The sequence below is a fragment of the Myotis yumanensis genome, unplaced genomic scaffold (genome assembly GCF_028538775.1).
Source record: "Myotis yumanensis isolate MYYU_CA2020_CCGP unplaced genomic scaffold, mMyoYum1.0.hap1 SCAF_3, whole genome shotgun sequence".
Taxonomy (NCBI): domain Eukaryota; kingdom Metazoa; phylum Chordata; class Mammalia; order Chiroptera; family Vespertilionidae; genus Myotis; species Myotis yumanensis.
The window spans coordinates 21,405,380-21,427,557 of NW_027223754.1; the positions used below are offsets into that span (position 1 = coordinate 21,405,380).

At 37.5% G+C, this 22,178-nt stretch overlaps 1 pseudogene; it reads left to right on the forward strand.

The window, feature by feature from the left end:
- Positions 1-13,806: 13,806 nt before the first annotated feature.
- Positions 13,807-14,237, forward strand: LOC139004879 (large ribosomal subunit protein uL24-like; annotated as a pseudogene).
- Positions 14,238-22,178: the final 7,941 nt, after the last annotated feature.

The window sequence follows — 22,178 nt, forward strand, 5'->3', positions numbered from 1 at the left end:
AGAGAGAGAGAGAGAGAGAGAGAGAGAGAAACACATTGGATCACTTTGGCTTGAGTGCTTCCTCACAACAACAGAGACTTTAGACCAGGGGTGGGCAAACTTTTTGACTCGAGGGCCACAATGGGTTCTTAAACTGGACCAGAGGGCCGGAACAAAAGCATGGATGGAGTATTTGTGTGAACTAATATAAATTCAAAGTAAACATCATTACATAAAAGGGTACCGTCTTTTTTTTTTTTTTAGTTTTATTCATTTCAAACGGGCCGTAGTTTGCCCACGGCTGTTTTAGACTGCACTTGGCTTGAGAAACGTGGACAAATGTCACAGCAAGAAAGGAAATAAGAAAATAGATAGTTATCCTTTTATTGTGAAGGATTATAATTTCTTTTTTTTTCTTATCTTTTTTTTAAATTAACTCTTTATTGTTCAGATTACATTTGTTCCTCCTTTTTTTCCCCCCCATAACTCCCCTCCTCCCAGTTCCCACCCCACCCTCCGCCCTCATTCCCCACCCACTGTCCTCATCCATAGGTGCACGATTTTTGTCCAGTCTCTTCCCGCATCTCACACTCCCCTTTCCCCCCCAAGAATAGTCAGTCCATTCCCTTTCTATGTCCCTGATTCTATTATAATCACCAGTTCATTCTGTACATCAGATTATTTATTCACTTGATTCTCAGATTCACTTGTTGATAGATGCATGTTTGTTGTTCATAATTTGTATCTTTACCTTTTTCTTCTTCCTCTTCTTAAAGGATACCTTTCAGCATTTCATATAATACTGGTTTGGTGGTGATGAACTCCTTTAGCTTTTCCTTATCTGTGAAGCTCTTTATCTGACCTTCAATTCTGAATGATAGCTTTGCTGGGTAAAGTAATCTTGGTTGTAGGTTCTTGCTATTCAGTACTTTGAATATTTCTTGCCATTCCCTTCTGGCCTGCAAAGTTTCTGTTGAGAAATCAGCTGACAGTTGTATGGGTATTCCCTTGTAGGTAATTGAGTCTCTTTCACTTGCTGTTTTTAAGATTCTCTCTTTGTCTTTTGCTCTTGGCATTTTAATTATGATGTGTCTTGGTATGGACCTCTTTGGATTCCTTTTGTTTGGGGTTCTCTGCGCTTCTTGGACCTGTAAGTCCATTTCTTTCACCAGGTGGGGGAAGTTTTCTGCCATTATTTCTTCAAATAGGTTTTCAATATCTTGCTGTTTCTCATCTTCTGGCACCCCTATAATTCTGATGTTTGTATGCTTGAAGCTGTCCCAGAGGCTCCTTACACTATCTTCGTATTTTCGGATTCTTTTTTCATTTTGCTTTTCCGGTCGGGTGTTTTTTGCTTCTTTGCATTTCAAATCTTTGACTTGATTCTTGCGCTCCTCTGGTCTGCTATTTGGTGTCTGTATAATATTTTTTATTTCAGTCAGTGTATGCTTAATTTCTAGTTGGTTCTTTATCACAGCATCGAGGGTCTCATTAGATTTCATGAAGGTCTCATTAGATTTCGTGAGGCTCTCATCAAGTTTATTGGCAGCTTGTAGCACATTATTGCAAGCCCTCAAAATTGTGTTTTTTAGCTCTATATCCTCCATTTCTGTCATGTTTTTTTTGTCTCCGCATTTTTTATGCTTTCTTGGTGCACCCCCCTGTGGTCTTTGTGCGCAGTCTTGTTCTAGTTAAGCCTTGATTGTTGTAGTTAATACTAGAGGGATTTGACCACCAGGCCGACTGGCTGTGAGAATCACCTGTGTCTGCCGTGGGAAAACTTCTGTCCTCTGGAGAGGTGCTAATCTAGCCTTTGCCTGAGGCTATCCAGCAAATGGCTCTGTGCAGGGCTTGGGCGGGGCGGGTCGCACGGGATCAACAGCGCGGGCGGAGGGAGCAGTTATGGCTGCTCTCAGTCCCGTACCCAGAGTCTCTGCTTCTCAGAACCCCAGCAACCGCTGCAAACCTCGGAGAGAAAGCTGCCCTCACGTTCCAACTGATGCCAGACAATCCCGCCTCTCCCGTTTGAGTCTGAGTCCCTAGAGACTCGCCCGGATCTGGAGCTCAGAGTCTGAGACTCCCTCCTGATTGAAAACGACAACTGCGCCCTCAGCCACCAGCCCGCTTTGCGCGCGCACCTCGGTACCTTTGTATTTTCCACACTGCGCCTCCTCTGAGCCTCGGTATGCTGTTCTCTTTCCTTCTAGTTGAGGAGTCTCTCCTCAGCCAGCCTTCCTGTGGTTCCGTTCTGTCTTTTAGTTGTATTTTTGAAGTGGTTGTTTGCGGCAGCAATCTCTGGTGTTTACCTATGCCGCCATCTTGGTCTCTCTTTTTCAAGGATTATAATTTCTGAGTTTAACTGTAAATGTATGTGTTGTTAATCAAGACCAGAACTAGAATCTATTGGGTGGAATACTGGGTGAGCCTCTAAAATTCCTTCGTGGAAATACCTTTGTGGAAGACCTCACACTTTCATTTGGCAAAGGGCACAACAGAACACACCCTAAAGCAAATATTCTAATTGAAATAAAAAAAAAAACTATCAAAATCAGGGAACAAGTTTATATGTCTATGATAAAAATTACCAAATAATTTTTCTTTAATGCAGAGATTAACTCATGATGAGCTCTTACTCTGATATTGCCCAATCTAATTAGGCAAAATAGACAAAAAATGAAACCAATTCAAGTCAAATTAGTTAGCAATGTGAACATCATTAGGAGAGGCTAGCAATTAAGACTCTAGGCTTATCAACTTTCAGAAACATATGTAGTGTCTTTTTAGGGTCTCAGCTTCAGTTCTTATATGGAGTACAATAGAATCTAAATTTTAGGCAGTTTCCTGATTTTATTCAAAATCAAAATTTTGATGTTGATACTCACAGTTACTCTAAAGGTTAGGAATTTGGTTCTCTAACTCCAGTTCCAAATGGACACTCAATAAATGTTTGGAAGGGAGGAAAGAAAGAATAAAAACTTATTCAAAAGCTGAGAGTTAGTGTGAGAGATAAAAATATATACAGATAAAGCTAATGCAGAGCAATAAACAATACATACAAAAAGGTTGGTGACATATGTAAATACAGAACAAATATTGGGGACATTAAGGTTCAGGGATACAATCTGGCCACTGGTATTCAGGAGTTCAAGGCACCAACCTCATTATAACTGTGGAACATGGCAAGAATCCAGTTATCAGAAAGCTTATTACCAAGGTCAGAAAGACTGGATAGTAAGACTGACCTTGAGGTTGAGCTAGTGAGTTACTGCTACACTTCAGCAATTCATGGATGTTCTTCATTTAGATTAGAGATTAGTTCCAGAGTCTGGGTGGAAGCTGGCTCTCTTGGCAGAATTTCAGTAAGCGTATTGAGGTAATTATTGTTGACCTGGAGAGCTGCATGAAAATGACAAAAGTAAGAGAACAAAAAAGAGCCCATTTTCAGATGATCTAAGTAGGCTGAGGTCTGCATTGTGATTTTCAAATTTGTAAGTGAGAACCCTGCCTTTTCAGGGTGCTTGTTTAGGATTTTTAGCTGCAATGCCAGAGGGAGTTCTCAGTTTTAGGAAGCCATATTTGGAGATTCCGGAGCACAACAGTCTAGAAACAAAAAAAGAAATACCTCTCAATATTTTAATTTAAAATAATTGAAAATGTCTGAATACCTAGTTTCTTGAGGGACTTAATTTTCCTGGTTTCTCTGAAGGGCTTATTTAGTTCTGCCCTAAATGCCTATTCTCACATATTCCAGCATGGCTTTTCATGTTTCAATGGTTAATATAAGCCACTGAACTTGTGGGTATTTATCCAGATCTGGTATGTGAACATTTGGAGGTTTGCTCACAGGTCCCTTTCACTGAAATCTTCTTTTCTGGGCACTGATTTGGGCTGAACACACAAAGTACAAATTGGCTCTTGGGACAGAGATGCCAGGCTGAGGCTGATAAAAGATTTACTGCAGAGTGCTTAGAATCACTGAGCTTTGCTATGGAATTATTATAGTCTTTCCCTCTGAGATGCAATGATTTATCACCTACTGATAGACAAGACTGTTTAACTCCATTCCCATTAATTGAGTGAACAATTTACTTTCTGCTTTGTGCTCACACCTGCTCTTGATCAAAGCTGGTTCATACTCTGCTCTTGGCTATTGCTTGATGCCATATTAATGGTTTATTGGTTCCACTGTGCCTGTAATACAGCAGAGTTTATGATGTTTAATAAAATGACATGTCTAAATAGTCTCTTGGCTTTGAATTGTCTTTTTATCAAATTAATATATGATGTGGGTTTTCCTTGTACTTCAGAACTGCACATTTCTGCCAAGTCTGCCACACAACACTGTACACATCCTAACAGTATTCCTACAATACATAAGAGGAGAGAAAGGACTTTTTTGTTCATTGATGTTCTTTGTCATTTATTTCCATCATTTAGGAGATGCCAGTAGGAGTCTCTTGGGAGGGTGGACCTGGTGAATACAGACAATTATAAGCAAGTTCTATATCTCCTTCTCCCTAAAATCAGGTATTTTTATGGAGAGACCGAAGAGTGCTTCACCCTGAGTAGTACACTGGGAAGGTGAAGATTTATTTCTGAACAAAGGAGGTCAGAAACCCCGTGAAAGTACACAGAAACAAAACAATGTAGCTGAGATAGATTGGCCTATTTTGCTAAACAAATCTTTTTTTTTTTTTTTAATATATTTTATTGATTTTTTACAGAGAGGAAGGGAGAGAGATAGATAGTTAGAAACATCAATGGGAGAGAAACATTGATCAGCTGCCTCCTGCACATCTCCCACCGGGGATGTGCCCGCAACCAAGGTACATGCCCTTGACCGGAATCGAACCCGGGACCTCCCAGTCCGCAGGCCGACGCTCTATCCACTGAGCCAAACCGGTTTCGGCTGCTAAACAAATCTTGATGACTTAAAATTTCTCTTAGAATTATTATTATTATTAAATATATTTTTATTGATTTCAGAGAGGAAGGGAGAGGGAGAGAGAGATAGAAACATCAATGATGAGAGAGAATCATAGATCAGCTGCATGCTGCATGCCCCCTACTGGGGATCTAGCCCGCAATCCTGGCATGTGCCCTTGACCAGACCCTTCAGTCTGCAGGCTGACACTCTATCCATTGAGCCAAATCAGCTAGGGCTCTTAGCGTTATTATTAAAGCCACATGGGAGGCAGGGATCTGCACTTATTGAGTTTATACATGTTATCATTATATATTCTGCCTCTAGTAATAGCAAACCTTTATTAAAGTATTTCTATAGACCATGTACCATAGTTAGAATTAACAGCATGAGTTCTAAAATCAGGCTACTTGGGGATTCCAACTCAACAAATCTGAGGCATGCTTTGCCTCAGATTCCTCTGGAAATTAGGTACAACAATAGCTGATCTAGGTTTTTGAGGTTTAAATGAGCTAAAATTAGTAAAGCTCTTTGCATGGTACTTAACACTCAATAAACACTTTACAAATGTTAGCAGTTATCAAAATAACACTAAAATTGTAGGTATTTTAACTGTTTTATAGATGAAAGGCAAAAATACCTTACCTGGTACATAGAAGGAAGGAGGGTGAAAGAGATAAATATACAGCTGTGGAAGTTACCTTCGTGGTGACAAATTAGGTCAGATTGTCTAGTACAATTGCTCAGATTAATTGTTCAGTTTAATATATTGCCTTGTTTTTAGTAAATGCTCAAGAAATGGTAGTAATTGTCATTTAAGTTCTCAAATTTTTGCTACTATTATTTTTCTCTCTCCTTGATTCATATGAGGTCAACTGGCTAGGTTATATGACTAAAGATTATATTTCCAACTTCCTTAAAAAGCTCTGGATATGTGTGCTTAAGGTAGACAGCAAGGAGACTAGGTCACCACCAGTGGAAAAACAAACCATGCAAAACAGAGACTCTGCTAATGAAAATTATATTCATCTACAAAGAGCTTCATGATTCTTAATTGTCAGAATATAATGTCAAGACAAACCAACCAAAAACAAGAGCGGATAATGTTAAGCACATGTATTTTTTTTTCCTTTCTGGAATGTTCTTCTGGCTCTCCAAATGACTGGCTCTTACTTATCTCAACTTAAATGTCACTTTATAAAAATTGTTTTATCTGACTTTCTCTTCAAAGTTACTTCCCCCTTTCAGGGCCTTTGCTAGTCCACATGGTGTCTTTGGGCAAACTGGAAAAAAAAACCCAAAAACCAGTCCTTCTCAAGAGTCTTTACTTACTTTGTCAGAAAATGATTTTCATATACAAACTTATCTGAACAGAACACTTTACTGACATCTGCTGGAAAATTAATAAACATACAAATCTGCAATGTCCATGATATGAATTGCGCCCCCTAGGGTTGTGTTGTGTAAAATATGCATGGTTGTACACAGCATCCCTAAAACCCTTTATTTTTCATAACAGCGTCCAGTTTGTTTCATTCACAGTATTTACTGAATGCTGAAATTGTTATTTATGTCTATTCCTTCATAGTTTAGAAGCTCTAGGAAGGCAGAGACCATCTTTATCTTACCTTATTCACTGCTATACCATCCTATATAATAAAAGCCTAATATGCTAAGTGTCCGACCATTTGTTCGACCGTTCGACCAGTTGTTATGTGCACTGACCACCTGGGGGCAGATGCTCCGACTGGTAGGTTAGATTGCTGCTGGGGTCCAGCCTATCAGGACTGGACAAGACGGACCCTGGAGCCCTCCCGCAGTCCCTCTCTGGACCCAATCATGCACCAGTGGGGTCCCTTGGCCTGGCCTGCGCCCTTTTGCAATCAGGGACCCCTCAGAGGATGTCGGAGAGCTAGTTTCAGCCTGATCTTCACAAGCCAGGCCGAGGGGCCCCACTGGTGCATGAATCTGTGCACTGGGCCTCTAGTTAGTAGATAAAATAGTACGTTTGTATCATTGTAGGTGCTCAAAATATATTTGATAAAATGATTAAATAAATGCATATATCTATTTGTCCAAATTATCTAGCAAGAAACCTGATTTAAATTTTGGTTGGCTATAAATGTGCATAGCATGGTGTTTTGAATGTAGTAGAAAATCAGTAGCTCTGCACTGACTAAAATGGAAAGCCTTGTTCTAGAATCTACAAGGACTATGAATCATATAAAACACAGGAATTGCCATTATGAAATTAACATCTAGTATTAATGACTAAAACAACAACTTAATTATCTTTGTCTTTTCAGAAAAAGAACAGGGATATTGGAGGAGAGTATAAGAGTAGTTTCAGAGCCTTGCTCTAATTTGGATTTGGTTTTGAAAGTCAAGAGTCATAAGTGTTTTTTTGTTTTTTACAGTAATCAAAACAATGCTGTATTTGAATATAAAGATAAATAAATAAATCAATGGAACAGAATAGAGATCCAGAAAAAAGACTAATACATAGACAGTCAGTTGTTTTTGATAATGCAATTTTATGCACTACAACAATTGGGTAAATGAATAAAGAGAAACATAAGTTTCTACAACTATCTCAATAAAATTAACAATATAATAATTGAGATGGATTGTAGATAGAAACAAAAAGTGAAAGCTATAAATATTTTAAAACTGTTGTCCAATAGCCATGCAACATTACATTAATTAAATTCAATTTATTTTTTTAAATTTTTTATTAAGTTATTACATATGTGTCCCTATCCCCACATTACCCCCCACCCACCACACTCATGCCCTCACCCCCCTGTTGTCTGTGTCCATTGGTTAGGCCTATATGCTTGTATGTAAGTCCTTTGGTTGGTCTCTCCCCCTTACCCCCACCCTCCCCTACCTTTCCTCTGAGGTTTGACAGTCTGATTGATGCTTTTCTGTCTCTGGATCTGTTTTTGTTCATCAGTTTATGTTGTTCATTATATTCCACAAATGAGTGAGATCATGTGATATTTATCTTCCTCTGACTGGCTTATTTCACTTAGCATAATGCTCTCCAATTCCATCCATGCTATTGCAAATGGTAAAAACTCCTTCTTTTTTACCGCCGCGTAGTATTCCAGTGTGTAGATGTACCACAGTTTTTTAATCCTCATCTATTGATGGGCACTTAAGCTGTTTCCAAATCTTAGCTATGGTGAATTGTGCTGCTATGAACATAGGGGTGCATATATCCTTTCTAATTGGTGTTTCTAGTTTCTTAGGATATATTCCTAGAAGTGGGATCACTGGGTCAAATGGGAGTTCCATTTTTAGTTTTTTGAGGAAACTCCATACTGTTCTCCACAGTGGCTGCACCAGTCTTCATTCCCACCAGCAGTGCACGAGGGTTCCTTTTTTCCACATCCTCACCAGCACTTGTCATTTGTTGATTTGTTGATGATAGCCATTCTGACAGGTGTGAGATGGTACCGTATTGTTGTTTTGATGAGTCATAAGGGTTTTGAACTTTCCGTCTGGCCAAGTCTTCTCATCTTTTGGAATCTAAGTTTATACACTTATAAGTAAAGTAATTGGATGAGAATTCTCACAGTATTTAGATTAAATGCGAATACAGAATCTACACATTACCCTGATTTGAGAATCCTGTTCAAGATGCTCTCTTTGATCCCTTAAACCATAAGAGTTTATGAAAATGATACATTATAACTCAGTTTTCGCATCTATTAAAAGGGGGGTAATGCACATTTTGTTCTCTATCTTGTTATAAATTTGGTAGATATATGTGATGACATGTTGGTGAATGCTAAGCAGCCTTGAGATTATCTGGCTAATTTAACTAACACAATAATTTCCAGATTCATGATCTGTCGATTGTGTCAAATAAGAGTATTGGTCTCCTACTCCTTGTGACATTAATTAAATAATCAACTCATGCCTGTGTGAGTAAAATATGGTTGTAAAGTTATAATTTTAAATGTGGAGAGTTATATTAGTCAGGATATATTCATCCAACAGTATTTACAATATTTAGAAGAGAAAGTACTAAATGCAGGGAATTACTTATACAAGTAATAGAAGAACTGAGAAGTCAAAAACTGGCAGATGGTCATTCAGAAGGAAATCAGGGGAACAGAAGAAGGAGGCAGTTTCATTGAAGCCAAGAATCTGGAGGTCCCAGCAGATTCTATGTTAGGAAAAAAATGCAGCTCTTTCATTCCCGCCCCCCCTCCAGGTTTATTAAGAAACAATTGATATATTTCATGATGTGAGGTTAAGGTGTAAAATGAAATGAATTGATACACTTATACACTGAAAAATTATTACCATAGTTGTGTAAGTTAATATCTCCATCACCTTACATAATTACCTTTGTGTGTGTGTGTGTATGCTCAGAACATTTAATATCCCATGACACATCAACTTTTAAGTAAATAATACAGTTTTGTTAACTATAGTCACCATGCTATACATTAGCTCCCAGAACTTACTCATCTTATACCTGGAAATTTGTACCCTTTAACCAACATCTCCCCATTTCTCCCAACCATCAGGTCCTGGAAACTACCTTTCTACTCTCTATTTCTACCAGTTCAGCTTTTCTAGGTTCTACATACTAGTATAAGTGAGATCTTACAGTGTTTGTCTTTTAGTGCCTGACTTCTTTCACTTAGCAGAATGCCCTCAAGTTCCATCCATGTTGTCATAAATAGGTTTTCTTTCTTTCTCATGGCTGAATAATATTCCATTGTATATGAATACACATATACTAGTACAATATACATATATACACATATATACATATATACATATCAGAACTTTATGTAAATCTTCATGTATACATTGTACATAAATATACATGAATACATATCACATCTTCATTCATTCATTCATTCATGAATACTTAGTTTTCATATCTTGGCTGTTGTAAATAATGCTGCAATAAACATGAGAGTGCAGATATCTGTTTGATATTCTGATTCATTTCCTTTGGATAAATACCCAGAAGTGGGTTTGCTAGATCACATGGTAGTTCTATTTTTAATTTTTTGAGGAATCTCCATACTGTTTTCCATAATGGCTACACCATTTTACATTCCCACCAACAATATACAGCATTATCTTTTTTCCACATCCTTGCAGACACTTGTTCTCTCTTGTCTTTTGGGTGATAGCCATTTTAACAGGTATAAGGGGATATCTCGTGGTTTTGATTGACATTTTCCTGATGGTTGTGCATCTTTTCATGTACCTGTTGGCCATTTTTATGTCTTCTTTGGCAATATATCCATTCATGTCCTCTGCTCATTTTAAAATAAGATTTTTTTGTTATTGAGTATATGTGTATGTGTATGTATTTTTAACATTAACCTCCTATCAGATATATGGCTTGCAAATATTTTCTCATAATTTTGTAAGTTACTTTTTAATTTTGTTAATGTTCCCTTGCTTAGAAGAGTTTTTGTGTTTTGTTTTTGTTTTTTTTTTTTTTAGTGTGATTCAGTTTCATTTATTTTTGCTTTTGTTGCTTGCATTTTGGTGCCATCTCTCAAAAATTGTTGCCAGGACCAATGTCAAAAATATTTTTCCTATGTTTCCTCCTAGGATTTTTCTAGCTTCAGGTCTTATGTTTAGATTTTTAATCCATTTTGAGTTAATTCTGGTGAGCTGTGTAAGATAGGAGTCCCATTTCATTTTTGCACATGTGGTTACCCAATTTTCCCAACACCATTTATTAGAGAGATTATCTTTCCCCGTTTGGCATTCTTGGTTCCCTTGTCAAATATTACATGACCACAGATGTGCTATAGATGCTGAAGATAACTTAGATCCTCTATGGATATGTCTGCTCCCCACTTTTTGCTCCTCTGTGGCAGATTTCCTAACTTGGCATGCCTTCTTTGGATCCTGCAATACATCAGACCAGGTGGTGATAGCCTCCCTTATGTTTTCCCTAAAGCAATGCTAAGTGTTTAACTTTGAGGTCCCTTTCTGGCCTGCAGATTTGGGCCAGCTTTCTGTGTGTGCTCATTAGTCTTCTGCAAAGCTTGCCCTTGCCATGATAAGAAGCATGCACAGGGGGCCAGCCACTAGGTGGAGGGGTGTATGGGTGAGGCTCACAGAGTGCTAGGGACATCTGTAAGCCTGTTGGGGTATCTACAGGTGAGATGCCTCCCAGTGGAGTCTGTGATGCCACAACCCTTTGATATTATGTGGGCTCTGGCTGCCATTCTCTTATCTGCTCACCATCTCCTAGTTGTGCAGCTCTTGAGTCATTACTCTAAGTGGGGTGAGAGAGAAATGGGGCTCTTTGGCAGAGTCTCACACAGCTGGGGAAGCTAGGAACTCACTCATATGCACTCACTCTCTCCCACAGGAAAAAATCACTGGCCCAGAAGGGTTCCTTGGTAATGAGCTGCTGCCTTGAGGGGGGGCGCGGGGATTATGAGGTTAAAGTCAAACTCCTCCTCTTATCCTCTGCAATGAGTCCTAGCTTAGATTTTTGTTTGTTTTCTTATTTCAGAGATATGCTGGAATTTCTCCCCAGGACTCCTGGACTTCTATGAAGGCTTTTATCCATGGGTCATTATCTGAGTTAGCGTTTTCTAAGAGGGGCTTCCAGACTATACCCATGAGGGGCTGAAGCCAGGTCATGGGCCACTTCAAGTTCCACAGCTGGGACCGAGGCCTGTATGCCTAATACCTAATGCATGGTGGCTAAGGATCCTCCTGGGTCCTTTGACATATGGTGCTGGATCATACGACTTCTATAAAAGCACTTCTGTCTATGAATGGATACCAATTGTGGTTGTTGAGAGGAGAATACAACAAGGGGATGTCTTCTTCAGTCATTTTGTTGATGTTACTTGCAGCTGCTCCTAAAGTTATTGCCTGAAATGGGGTTGGGGGAGGAAAACTTTTATATTCTCTTATTTCCACACTCCACCCTTTTACCAGGACCTTCATTGACTAAAACAGCTGGAAACAGGCTTTCTGCCTTGTTTGCAGTACAGAGTAAAGCAGAGGAGGCTCAGACAATGGGTCTGAAAGCAAACAGGCCTGGGACAGGCATAAATATCTCTCATCCATTATATAATAAAGAAGTATCCCAGTATGTAAGAAAGTTATAGAGATTGGATTTTGTCTCATAGAGCAAAGCATGTTTTCCTAATTTATCATTTTACTGCCATGAAGTGTGACACCAAAGTGAGACAATCAAAATACATAAACCTTGATATATGATCCATTTTGACTCTTCCAGATAAAGATTGCTGAATCCTTATACTTTCAACTCAATCAATTGCTACATGGTCAATCACGAAGAGGGTTAAAAATATGAAATTGATCATTCTACAGTCAATTTATACCATCATATAGACTTGGTGTAAATTGTGATGAGTGCTAACAATCTGCTAGATAAGAAAAAATTCCAAAAAATGAACTTGAACATACTAGGATAAAGTGCAATGGCAAAAACTACACAGCTGAAATGTGCACACAAAAAATGAAACCAGAATGGGAGGCATTCTAACAACAAGAAAATATTATGAGGGGGGAGGGAAAGTGTATTTGCCTTACTTAGAAAAAAATCAAAATAAAAAGCAATGTTTTATATTATGAACTATTATCTCTTTGAATATAAAGTAAAACTGAGAATTGAAACAAATAGCCCTGGAATACTAGTTTAATTTGGGTTTATCTCCAGCTGATGAAATTTTACCTAGCCTTCAAAGTCTGTTTCAATATCATTCTACCATGGGCCTTTTTTTCTCCCCACTCTCAGATAGATACTAGCCTATAGCAAGTTACTGGTACTTATCATATGACATTTTGATTATATCACACTGTTTAATACTCTTACAAGTTTGTAATATCTTGTATATTATAAACTTCTTGAGTAAGAAATTTTGGTCAATTCATTTTGACATTCATCACTGCATTTGTACAGTAAGTTCTCCATAAATTTTGATTATCTAATTGACTGTAAGATCATATGTTCATCATTCATTCATTCCATAGTTATCTAAATCTTACACATAAAGCCTTGGGATAACTTTTAGCTTAGAGTTCTTTAGTAATTTAGGCTGATACAGATTTATTTAACTTTTTATTAAAATATTTATAAATACATATTTATAAATACGATAGGTTTTAGCTTTTAGTTTGATGATGTTTCACAAACTGATTATTGATATATGATCAGCTCTCAGATATAAAAATACAATTTTACCATTGCCACAGAATCCATTTTCTCTCTCTTCCAATCACTGCTTGCTTGTTCGAGGATAACTACCACCTGATTTCTAAAGCTTTGACTGGCTTTCTTCGCTTGACATTAAAATTTTAAGATTTTTTAAAATGTAGGTAGTATTGTTATAAATTATTCAGTTACAGTACTACATAGAATTTATCATAATATTTTTGTTTATTAAGCTGCTAATGGGAATTTTGATAATTTCCAGTTTGGGGCTAATTTCTAGTTATGATTGCTACAGCAATGAATACATGCATATGTATATTTATCAAGTGTATTACTAGAAGTACAATTGTTTTGCATATGTTATGCATATGTTACTGGTCTCTGTTCTGTTCCATTGCTCTGTTTGTTTATCCTTGCATCAGAGTTTTATTATGATTTTTAATAGCAGGAAAATACCAATCCAAAAAGTAGTTTAGCTGTTTGATTCTTTAACAGTGCCTTAACATTCTCAGACCTTTGCATCTCTACATCAGTTCTAGGTTGCTTTTCAAGTTCCACCAGGACTTGCTTTTTAAAAAAGCAGAAATTATTCTGATTTCTGAGGTTAACTGGGAGAAATTTGCTATCTTTACAATACTGAGTTATCACTTCATTACTGTGATATAATCTAACATTTCTCTCGACGTCCATCATAGAAGTGCAAGCAGTCAAAATGAAGTTCAATCCCTCTGTGACTTTTGACCAGAGCAAGAACCGTAAAAGGCATTTCAATGCACCTTCCCACATTCGAAGGAAGATTATGTCTTATCCTCTTTCCAAAGAGCAGAGACAGAAGTACAATGTTCAATCCATGCCCATCTGAAAGGATGATGAAGATCAGGTTGTCCAAGGACGTTACGAAGGGCAGCAAATTGGCAAAGTAGTCCAGGTTTACAGGAAGAAATACGTCATCTACACTGAACAAGTGCAACGGGAGAAAGCTAATGGTACAACTGTTCATGTGGGCATTCACACCAGCAAGGTGGTTGTCACTAGACTGAAGCTAGACAAAGACCGCAAAAAGACCCTTGAACATAAAGCCAAATCTTGCCAAGTAGGAAAGGAAAATACAAGGAAGAAACAATTGAGAAGATACAGGAATAAAGTATTATTATATACAACTTTAATTAAAAACTTAAAATGAAAAAAATTCCCTCAAAAACATGCTGTAACTTTTAGTTTTTAAATTCTGCATATCTTTTAGAAGATATTTTCCTAGACACTTAAAGTTTTTGATATTATACAAGAGGCCCGGTGCATGAATTTGGGCATGGGTAAGGTCCCTAGTCCTGGCTGGCAATCAGGGCTGATCTATGGGGTGACTGGCAGGGCGACTGGGGCCCCTGCTCACACCCATCTTGGCCTGGCGCTGCCCACTTGCTGGCCCTGCCCACCTCCCACCATTTGTGGGATGACCTGAGGGGCAATCAGGGTCCTCGCTCAAACCCACCTTGGCCTGGCACTGCCTACTCACCTGTTCCACCATTCTGCCATGTCCTGCTCTTATCAGGGCCCATCGGGGCCAGCAGCGCCTCCACTGCCGCCTGCTGCCAGCGCTGTATTGCCAAAGCCCGCCATGTTTAGCGCTACCTCCTTATGTTCAGCGCACATCTAACTCCAGGTCGGCCGAACTCTCCCAGCTGTGGGGACAATTTGCATATTAGCCTTTTATTATATAGGATGGTATATTTAATTTTCAAATTGTTTTCTAGTATATAGAAATAAAATTGATTTTTAAATTTTGATCTAGTATCTTATGACCTTGCTAAATTCACCTATTAGCTACACTATAATTTTGAAAGTGTTTCTATATATTGGCAGATTTTATATACATAATCATATGTCAGTAATGATAGCTTCATCTCTTCCTTTCTAATCATTTTGCCTTTTGTTTCTTTTCTTACCTTATTGCACTGCTTAGCACCTCGAGTACATAATGCAGAACACAGTGGTCTACAGTGAGCATCCTGTTCGTGTTTCTATCTCGGGAGCAAACTCTCTTATACTTTACTATTGAACATGATATTTGTTTTAGGTTTATTTTTTAAATATATTCTTTAGTTCTAATTTGTTAAGAGCTTTCTTTTTAAGTCATAGATTATTTTGTTATTTTTTTCTACATTTATCTGGACGATCACATGATTATCTCATTTGTTCCATTAATGTAGTAAATTAAAAAGACTACTTTTTGAATTTTAAAACAACCTTGCACTTCTAAATATACAAGTTGGTTGTTATATATTATCTTTTAAAATGCATTTACAAATACTGAATTTTATTTGCTAATAGTGTCAAGGATTTTTGTACCTATAATTATGAGATATTAATTTGTAATTTTCCTGTTTTGTAATGTTCTCTGAAAAAATTTAGAATTGAGATTATATGAGCCTTGCAAATAGAAGCAAGGTATTTATTCATTTTTGCATTTTTGGAAGAGTTTGTACAAAATTGGTCTACTTTATTTCTTAAATAGTAAGAAGAATTCACCAGAGAAACTATTCTCACAACACCAAAATTTAGCAAGTGCCTCACAGGGAAAATTAGCCAGGAATTTTTGTTTTCTAAAATTTCTAAATTTAGTCCACCACCACAGAAATTCCCCCAAATTTTATTTATATTTATTCCCACAAAAGAGATGCTCAGCCAGTGTTTTCATCAGCCCTTGCCCAGAAGTGGGAAATGCTCTTAGATGATGGTAGAGGCTGAATATGATGAGGCCATCTTGGAAATATTCTACTGTCCTTGAATTTTAGATAATCCAATCCTCATTGATTTCATAGCTCTTGATGCCTTAAAATATGCGGGTTTTGGTGTTTTTTTTTCTGGTTGTTATTGCATAAGCACTGATCTACCATTGTGTACTACACTCTAACTACAGGCAGAAATGTAGAGTGTCTTTTTAAGAAAACAGATGGTAGTTTTTCTCTTGTCTGGAGTCAAGGTTCTAGGAAGGCTCAGAAGAATTCTTTTTTTTAATGCTTATGAATATGAACTCTTCCTTGGCTTTTTAAATTAAAAATAGTACCTGCTAATTTTAATTATATGGTAGTCATTGTGCTCTTATAAATTCCTAAAATGGGTTGAAATAAGAATTTCCTTAATTCTAGCTTAAAACCTGGATTCAAGGCTCTCAGTCCCAAAATTCCTCCAAAATAACTGGGATGGAGCCCAGGTAACTGTAATTTTAATATACTTCCCAGGAAAGTCTGATGCAGCCCATCCACACGAAGACATTTGGAAATCACTGAACTGGGCATGAAGTGATTAAAAAGTAATGTTCTGTATCACTATGTTTATAGTGAAATGCAGAAAATTTCATGGACTGTAAAAGGGGGGGATCAATTTCAGTCCCCACTGCTATACCGTATGGAAATACAGATCTCTAAAAAAGGTTTAAAACCATTCCCCAATACCACAGTACATAAAAGAAAGTTGAGATGATAGAAAGAATGTGAATGCCAGAGCTAAAGATTTCTGATCCTACAGGCAGAGCACTGTCTCTCACCCGGAGGCTGAAAATCCATCTCTAGGATTATTTAGAAAAGACCAAGAACTCTGGGTGATAAGTCAATAAGAACCCCGAAATAAGAAGCAAATAGTTCTTTTTGGTGTTTCTGTTTGTTTGTTTTGTTTTTGTTTTGTTCTTTGAATCTAAAAGCTTGGGACCAGGCTTATTAATACTTTAAGTTGGTTTAGCTTTCTTTTTAAACAATTTTATTTTTCAACTGTAATTTACATTCAAAATTATTTTGTATTAGTTTCAGGTGTACAGCAGGGTGGTTAGACAATCCCAAATTTTACAAAGTGGCCCCCTGATGTTTCAAGTACCCACCTGGCACTGTATATAATTATTACAATATTATTGACTATGTTCTCTGTGTTGTACTTTACTACTGTGTGACTATTTTGTGACTACCAATTTATAGTTCTTAATCTCTTTACTTTTTTACCCATATATTTTGTTTGTTTATTTGTTAAGATTCCACATATAAGTAAAATTATATGGTATTTGTTTTTCTCTGACTGATTTATTTCACTTAGCATAATACCCTCTAGGTCTATCCATGCCATTTCAAATAGTAAGATTTTGTTCTTTTTTAATGGCTGAGTAGTAATCCATTGTATATATGGACCAACACTTTTTTATCCATTGATAGGCACTTGGGTTGCTTTCATATTTTGGCTATTGTAAATAATACTGCAATGAACAAAGGGGCACATATATTCTTTCAAATTAGTTTTTGTTTTGTTTTCTTTGATACATACCCAGAAGTGGAATCACTGGGTCCTAAGGCAGTTCCATTTTTAATTTTTTGAGGAAACTCCATACTGCTTTCCGCAGTGGCTGTACCAATCTGCATTCTTACCAACAGTGCACAAGGATTCCCTTTCTCCATGTTCTCACCAACACTTGTTGTCACCCCTTTCAAGAGCCCATCTGTTTGAAAACCTCCGATTTAAAGAAGAGAATTCTAGATACCAGGCAAAGAAAGATAGCTTTTCTGTTCTTTCATTTCTGTCTCAGCATTATTAGTATCCTGTGGAGCTTTACAAATATCCCTTTTTGTCCCCTCCCATGATAATAAGGTGTTGAGACATAAGTAACAAAAACGAAGATAAAAATGATAATATTGCTAATTAGAAATAACTTTATATGTGTGATCATATGGACATCCCATTACTCACCCCCAAACTGAATTTCCTCCTCCAGATTAAAAGGCTTTCCCTTTCAAAGGTAGAGTCTGAACTTGTAAACTTATCTCATGGTGGGGAACATACCAAAATGCATTTCCTCTGCAGGCAGGCTGAAGTTGAGCATGAAGAATCTGAGTTGAGCATATTCTAGTAACATAAGACTGTAACTTAATTGACTCCTCCTCTTTGGGGAGTTTCTCTCATTCTTTTCTCTAGCAGGGGGTAGAATAGAAATTGCCTTCCACTGTAGGTACCATTCTCTCTTCACAACACCCAGTGCCTAGGTGTTATCCTAAGTAGCACAGGGACTTTTAAAAGATCACCCAATCCAGTACTGTCTTCGCTAAAAATATCTAATGACCTCCCTTTTCTCCTGTCTTGTTTCCCATTTCCCTTTGGTTCTGCTCTATATGCTACAAACAGAAATAGTTGATTTGTGTTTTGGGTAGTATGTTCCACCCTTTATAAATAAGGTATTATATTGTGCCTCTGGAGATCTTCCCCAATCCTTTATGAGAAGACTTTTAAGGGGAATTAATTCATAATAAATACCCTCAGCTCATACATCAAGGCAGCAGGTTACACTGGGGAATCAGCCCTGCAAGGTAAGTTGTTCTTTTGGCTCCTTATCTAGCCTATCTACAATGCATTCATTATGAACACACTCTTTCCCCAAACAAAAGATATTTAATTTGGGGATTCAAGTTCCTGCAGCCCATTCATATCACATCACCTCACTGATGATTATCTGGTTCTTCCTGCTGTTTCATAGCTAGGAATACTTAAATCAGAAGTCACAAGCACAAACATCTACAGAGGCCAAGTGAACAATGTAAATAAGCAAAGCAGAAAAGTGGAATTAAAAAATAGGGAGTGTGTTGAATAGAAAGTACATGTGCCATGGAAAGAGGTAGCTGCAACTCCATGTTATGGTTTGTCATGATTTAACATAGTAATCTAGCTGTCTTTCTACTTTCTAATTCTTTTTCTTTTAATATGTATTTTATTCATTTTTTACAGGGAGGAAGGAAAGGGATAGAGAGTTTGAAACATCCATGAGAGAGAAACATCGATCAGCTGCCTCCTGCACACCCCCTACTGGGGATGTGCCCGCAACCAAGGTACATGCCCTTGACCAGAATTGAACCTGGCACCCTTCAGTCTGCAGGCCAATACTCTATCCACTGAGCCAAACCGGTTAGGGCTACCTTCCAATTCTTAAAAGAAAGCTCAGAAACTCAGACTTTTATATAAAGTCCTTTTAATAGGAAATATGTAAAACTAATTTAAAATAAAGAACAATTAATTTTCACATTAGTAGGAAACAAATAAAAATAAAACCCCAAACTAAAATACTCAGACTGTATATGGCCCATAAGCTACATATTTACAGCTGGTACTCTGTATTAAATCACTTGACTCTTGACCCACCTGTTCTACTTCTTACCAGAGAGAGTCCAAGCATACCCCCATCCTGCTGGTCTTCTCTGCTTGACACCCATGATAAAGCCTCCAGTCCCATTATTGTAAGTTGTATCTGCAGAACCAATCTCCCCTTTCTGGCTCATTCTCAGGGTTCCAGAATCAGAAAATCATCTTTTTCATATTAGAGTCTGGCTTTTAAAGAGGATATACATTTTCATAATGTGAGCCGTGGAATGTCATTAAAATTTTTTTTATTGTTTTGTTTGTTTTACCTTCAACCTGGCACAGAGTAGAAAGGATTCAGGTTAGGTTTGGGAGTGTGATATAATGAACAAATCCTTGGTGAAATGTCTGATAAACATAGCTTCTAATCTTGTCTTTGTCATTTCTTAGCAGCATGATCGTATTCAAGTCCCTCAGCTCTACTGAGTTTTCATTTTCTCATATGCAAAATGGAGATGCTAATAAAGGATTGTTATAATGATTAAATGGGATAGTATATAAGAAAGTACCAAGGAAACCAATAAATGTTATTGAAACATAGGGCATTATTATGATTGATGTTTTTAATATTTAAATCTAAACTTGCCTTGAATTTCTTTTGTTTCATTGAAATTACTTATTTTTCTTTTTTATCTTATAGAATGGAATTAACAAAAGGGAATAACTAAATCTCAATGCAGGGTCAAGTTTTAATGGAATATACAGTATTGATCTGGTGCAATATTTTTCTCAACATTTCATTTTAAAAACAGATATATATTTAATACTCACTATAGGCCAAACATTGTTCTAGGCACTGGGTATATAGAGATGAACAGGACAGGAAAAGGACCTGCCCTCATAAAACTTAAATTTCTTATTAGGGAGACAGATCATAAACACTGAAACACATAAATACAAAATTTAATATGATTTACATGCTTTAAGGTAAAATAAAGCAAGATGTGGAAATAGTGATGACAGGAGAAAGAGGAGCTATTAAATTAAATTTAAATTTATGTATTTATTTTTTAACAATTAAAAATCTTTATTGCAAAGCTGAATATATTTTCAAAATAAAATACAGTATTTAAGGAGAGAATAAAATATAAATATTCACGTGGGAGATTTATATATATATTAATATCCTATATAATAAAAGTCTAATATGCTAAGTGTCCGGTTGTTGGGTCATCTGTTCAATCAAAACGTAATATGCTAATGATATGCTAAGGCTGCTCAACTGCTCCCTATGATGTGTACTGACCACCAGGGGGCAGACACTCCGACCGGTAGGTTAGCTTTCTGCTGAGGTCTGGCTGATCAGGACTGGGCTAGATGGGCCGGACACACCCTGGAGCCCTCCCGGTCCTTCTCCGGCCCTGATCATGCACTGGTGGGGTCCCTCAGCCTGGCCTGTGCCCTTTTGCAATCTGGGATCTCTTGGGGGATGTTTGGAGAGCCCGTTTCCGTATGATCCCGCAGGCTAGGCCGAGGGACCCCACTGGGACATGAATTCATGCACTGGGGCCTCTAGTATCTATATCTATATATCTATATCTATATCTATATCTATATCTATATCTATATCTATATCTATATCTATAATACTCACTAAACAGTGGGAAATGTAGTTTGATGGAGATTCAATTTGAGTAAAAGATGCTGCTGAGAGAGAATCCAAACATTCTGTGACTGTAGAGGAGCCCCCTATTTCTTGGTGTGTTCTCATGTTCTTCATACTTGAGAGGCTGACTGCTGAGTTCAGCATGTGGAGGAGGAGGAACCCAGCCTAGCAAGAGGGCTCTCCTGCACCCACTGGCCTCAGGGACTGTCTGGTGGAGGTTTAGGTGAAGGTGGGCGGTACAGTGACAGCTAGGGAGTCCTCAGTGGAGAAAAGGAGCATTGCTGCTTTAAGACCCAAGTCCACTACTGGGTAGGGGACCATCAGGGCTTGGCTTCAGGCATCCTGGCAGGTTTGGAAAAGCAGCTTGTGAAGTGGGGATTTTTATGATCTCTCCCAGAGACTTGAGCATCTTTAGCATACCCGCCATCCCCTCCTCTTGCCTGGAGCATCTGGATATTTCTTCCCTCAGTTTGTGGACCAGCGAGATAATTTCCACACCACTGCAATAAAGCCAGTATCACAATCAAGCAGGTTGTAATCTTTTGCTGGTTGAGGGTCTTGCCTTCAATAGGTAAAAATCACATCTTTGGAGTACAATAAAGCGAAGTTCAATACGACGACTGATGCCTGTACATGGATCTTGTCAATCTAAAAAAATTGTTTTTTTGTTTTTGTTTTTCAAATACAGGTGACATTTATTGTTCTATTAGTTTCAGTATACAGCATACTGGCTAGATATTTATATGATTTGTTAAATAAGCCCTCTCCCCATAAGTCTAGTACACAGCTAGCACCTGCCCTCACAAAACTTAAATTTCTTATTAGGGAGACAGATCATAAACACTTAAACACATAAATACAAAATTTAATGTGGTTTATATGCCTTAAGATAAAATAAAGCAGGATGTGGAAATAGAAAGTGACAATAGGAGAAAAAGGAGGAGTTACTAAATTAAATTGAATTAATTAATCTTAAAATTTAATTAGTTAAATTTTGGGGAGTTATTTTAAGTTGTACGGTCAGGGAAAGCCTGTCAGAGCAAGTGACATTTGAGCAAAATTGTGATTGAATTGCAAGAATAAGCCAAGGAGGTGTTGGGGCGGGGGAAGTGGGTATGCCAGAGAAATATTCCAAGCAGAGGAAGTGGCAAATGCAAAGTATAAAAAGCAGGAATAAGCTTTGTACATTCAAGGAACAGAACAAAGACCATTGTTACTAAAACAAAGAGGAGAGAAAGGGTAGTAAATAAGATATAAGAAGTGGGCAGAAAAAGATCTAATCCAAAATTGTGAACTAGGTAATAAGAAGACTTCCC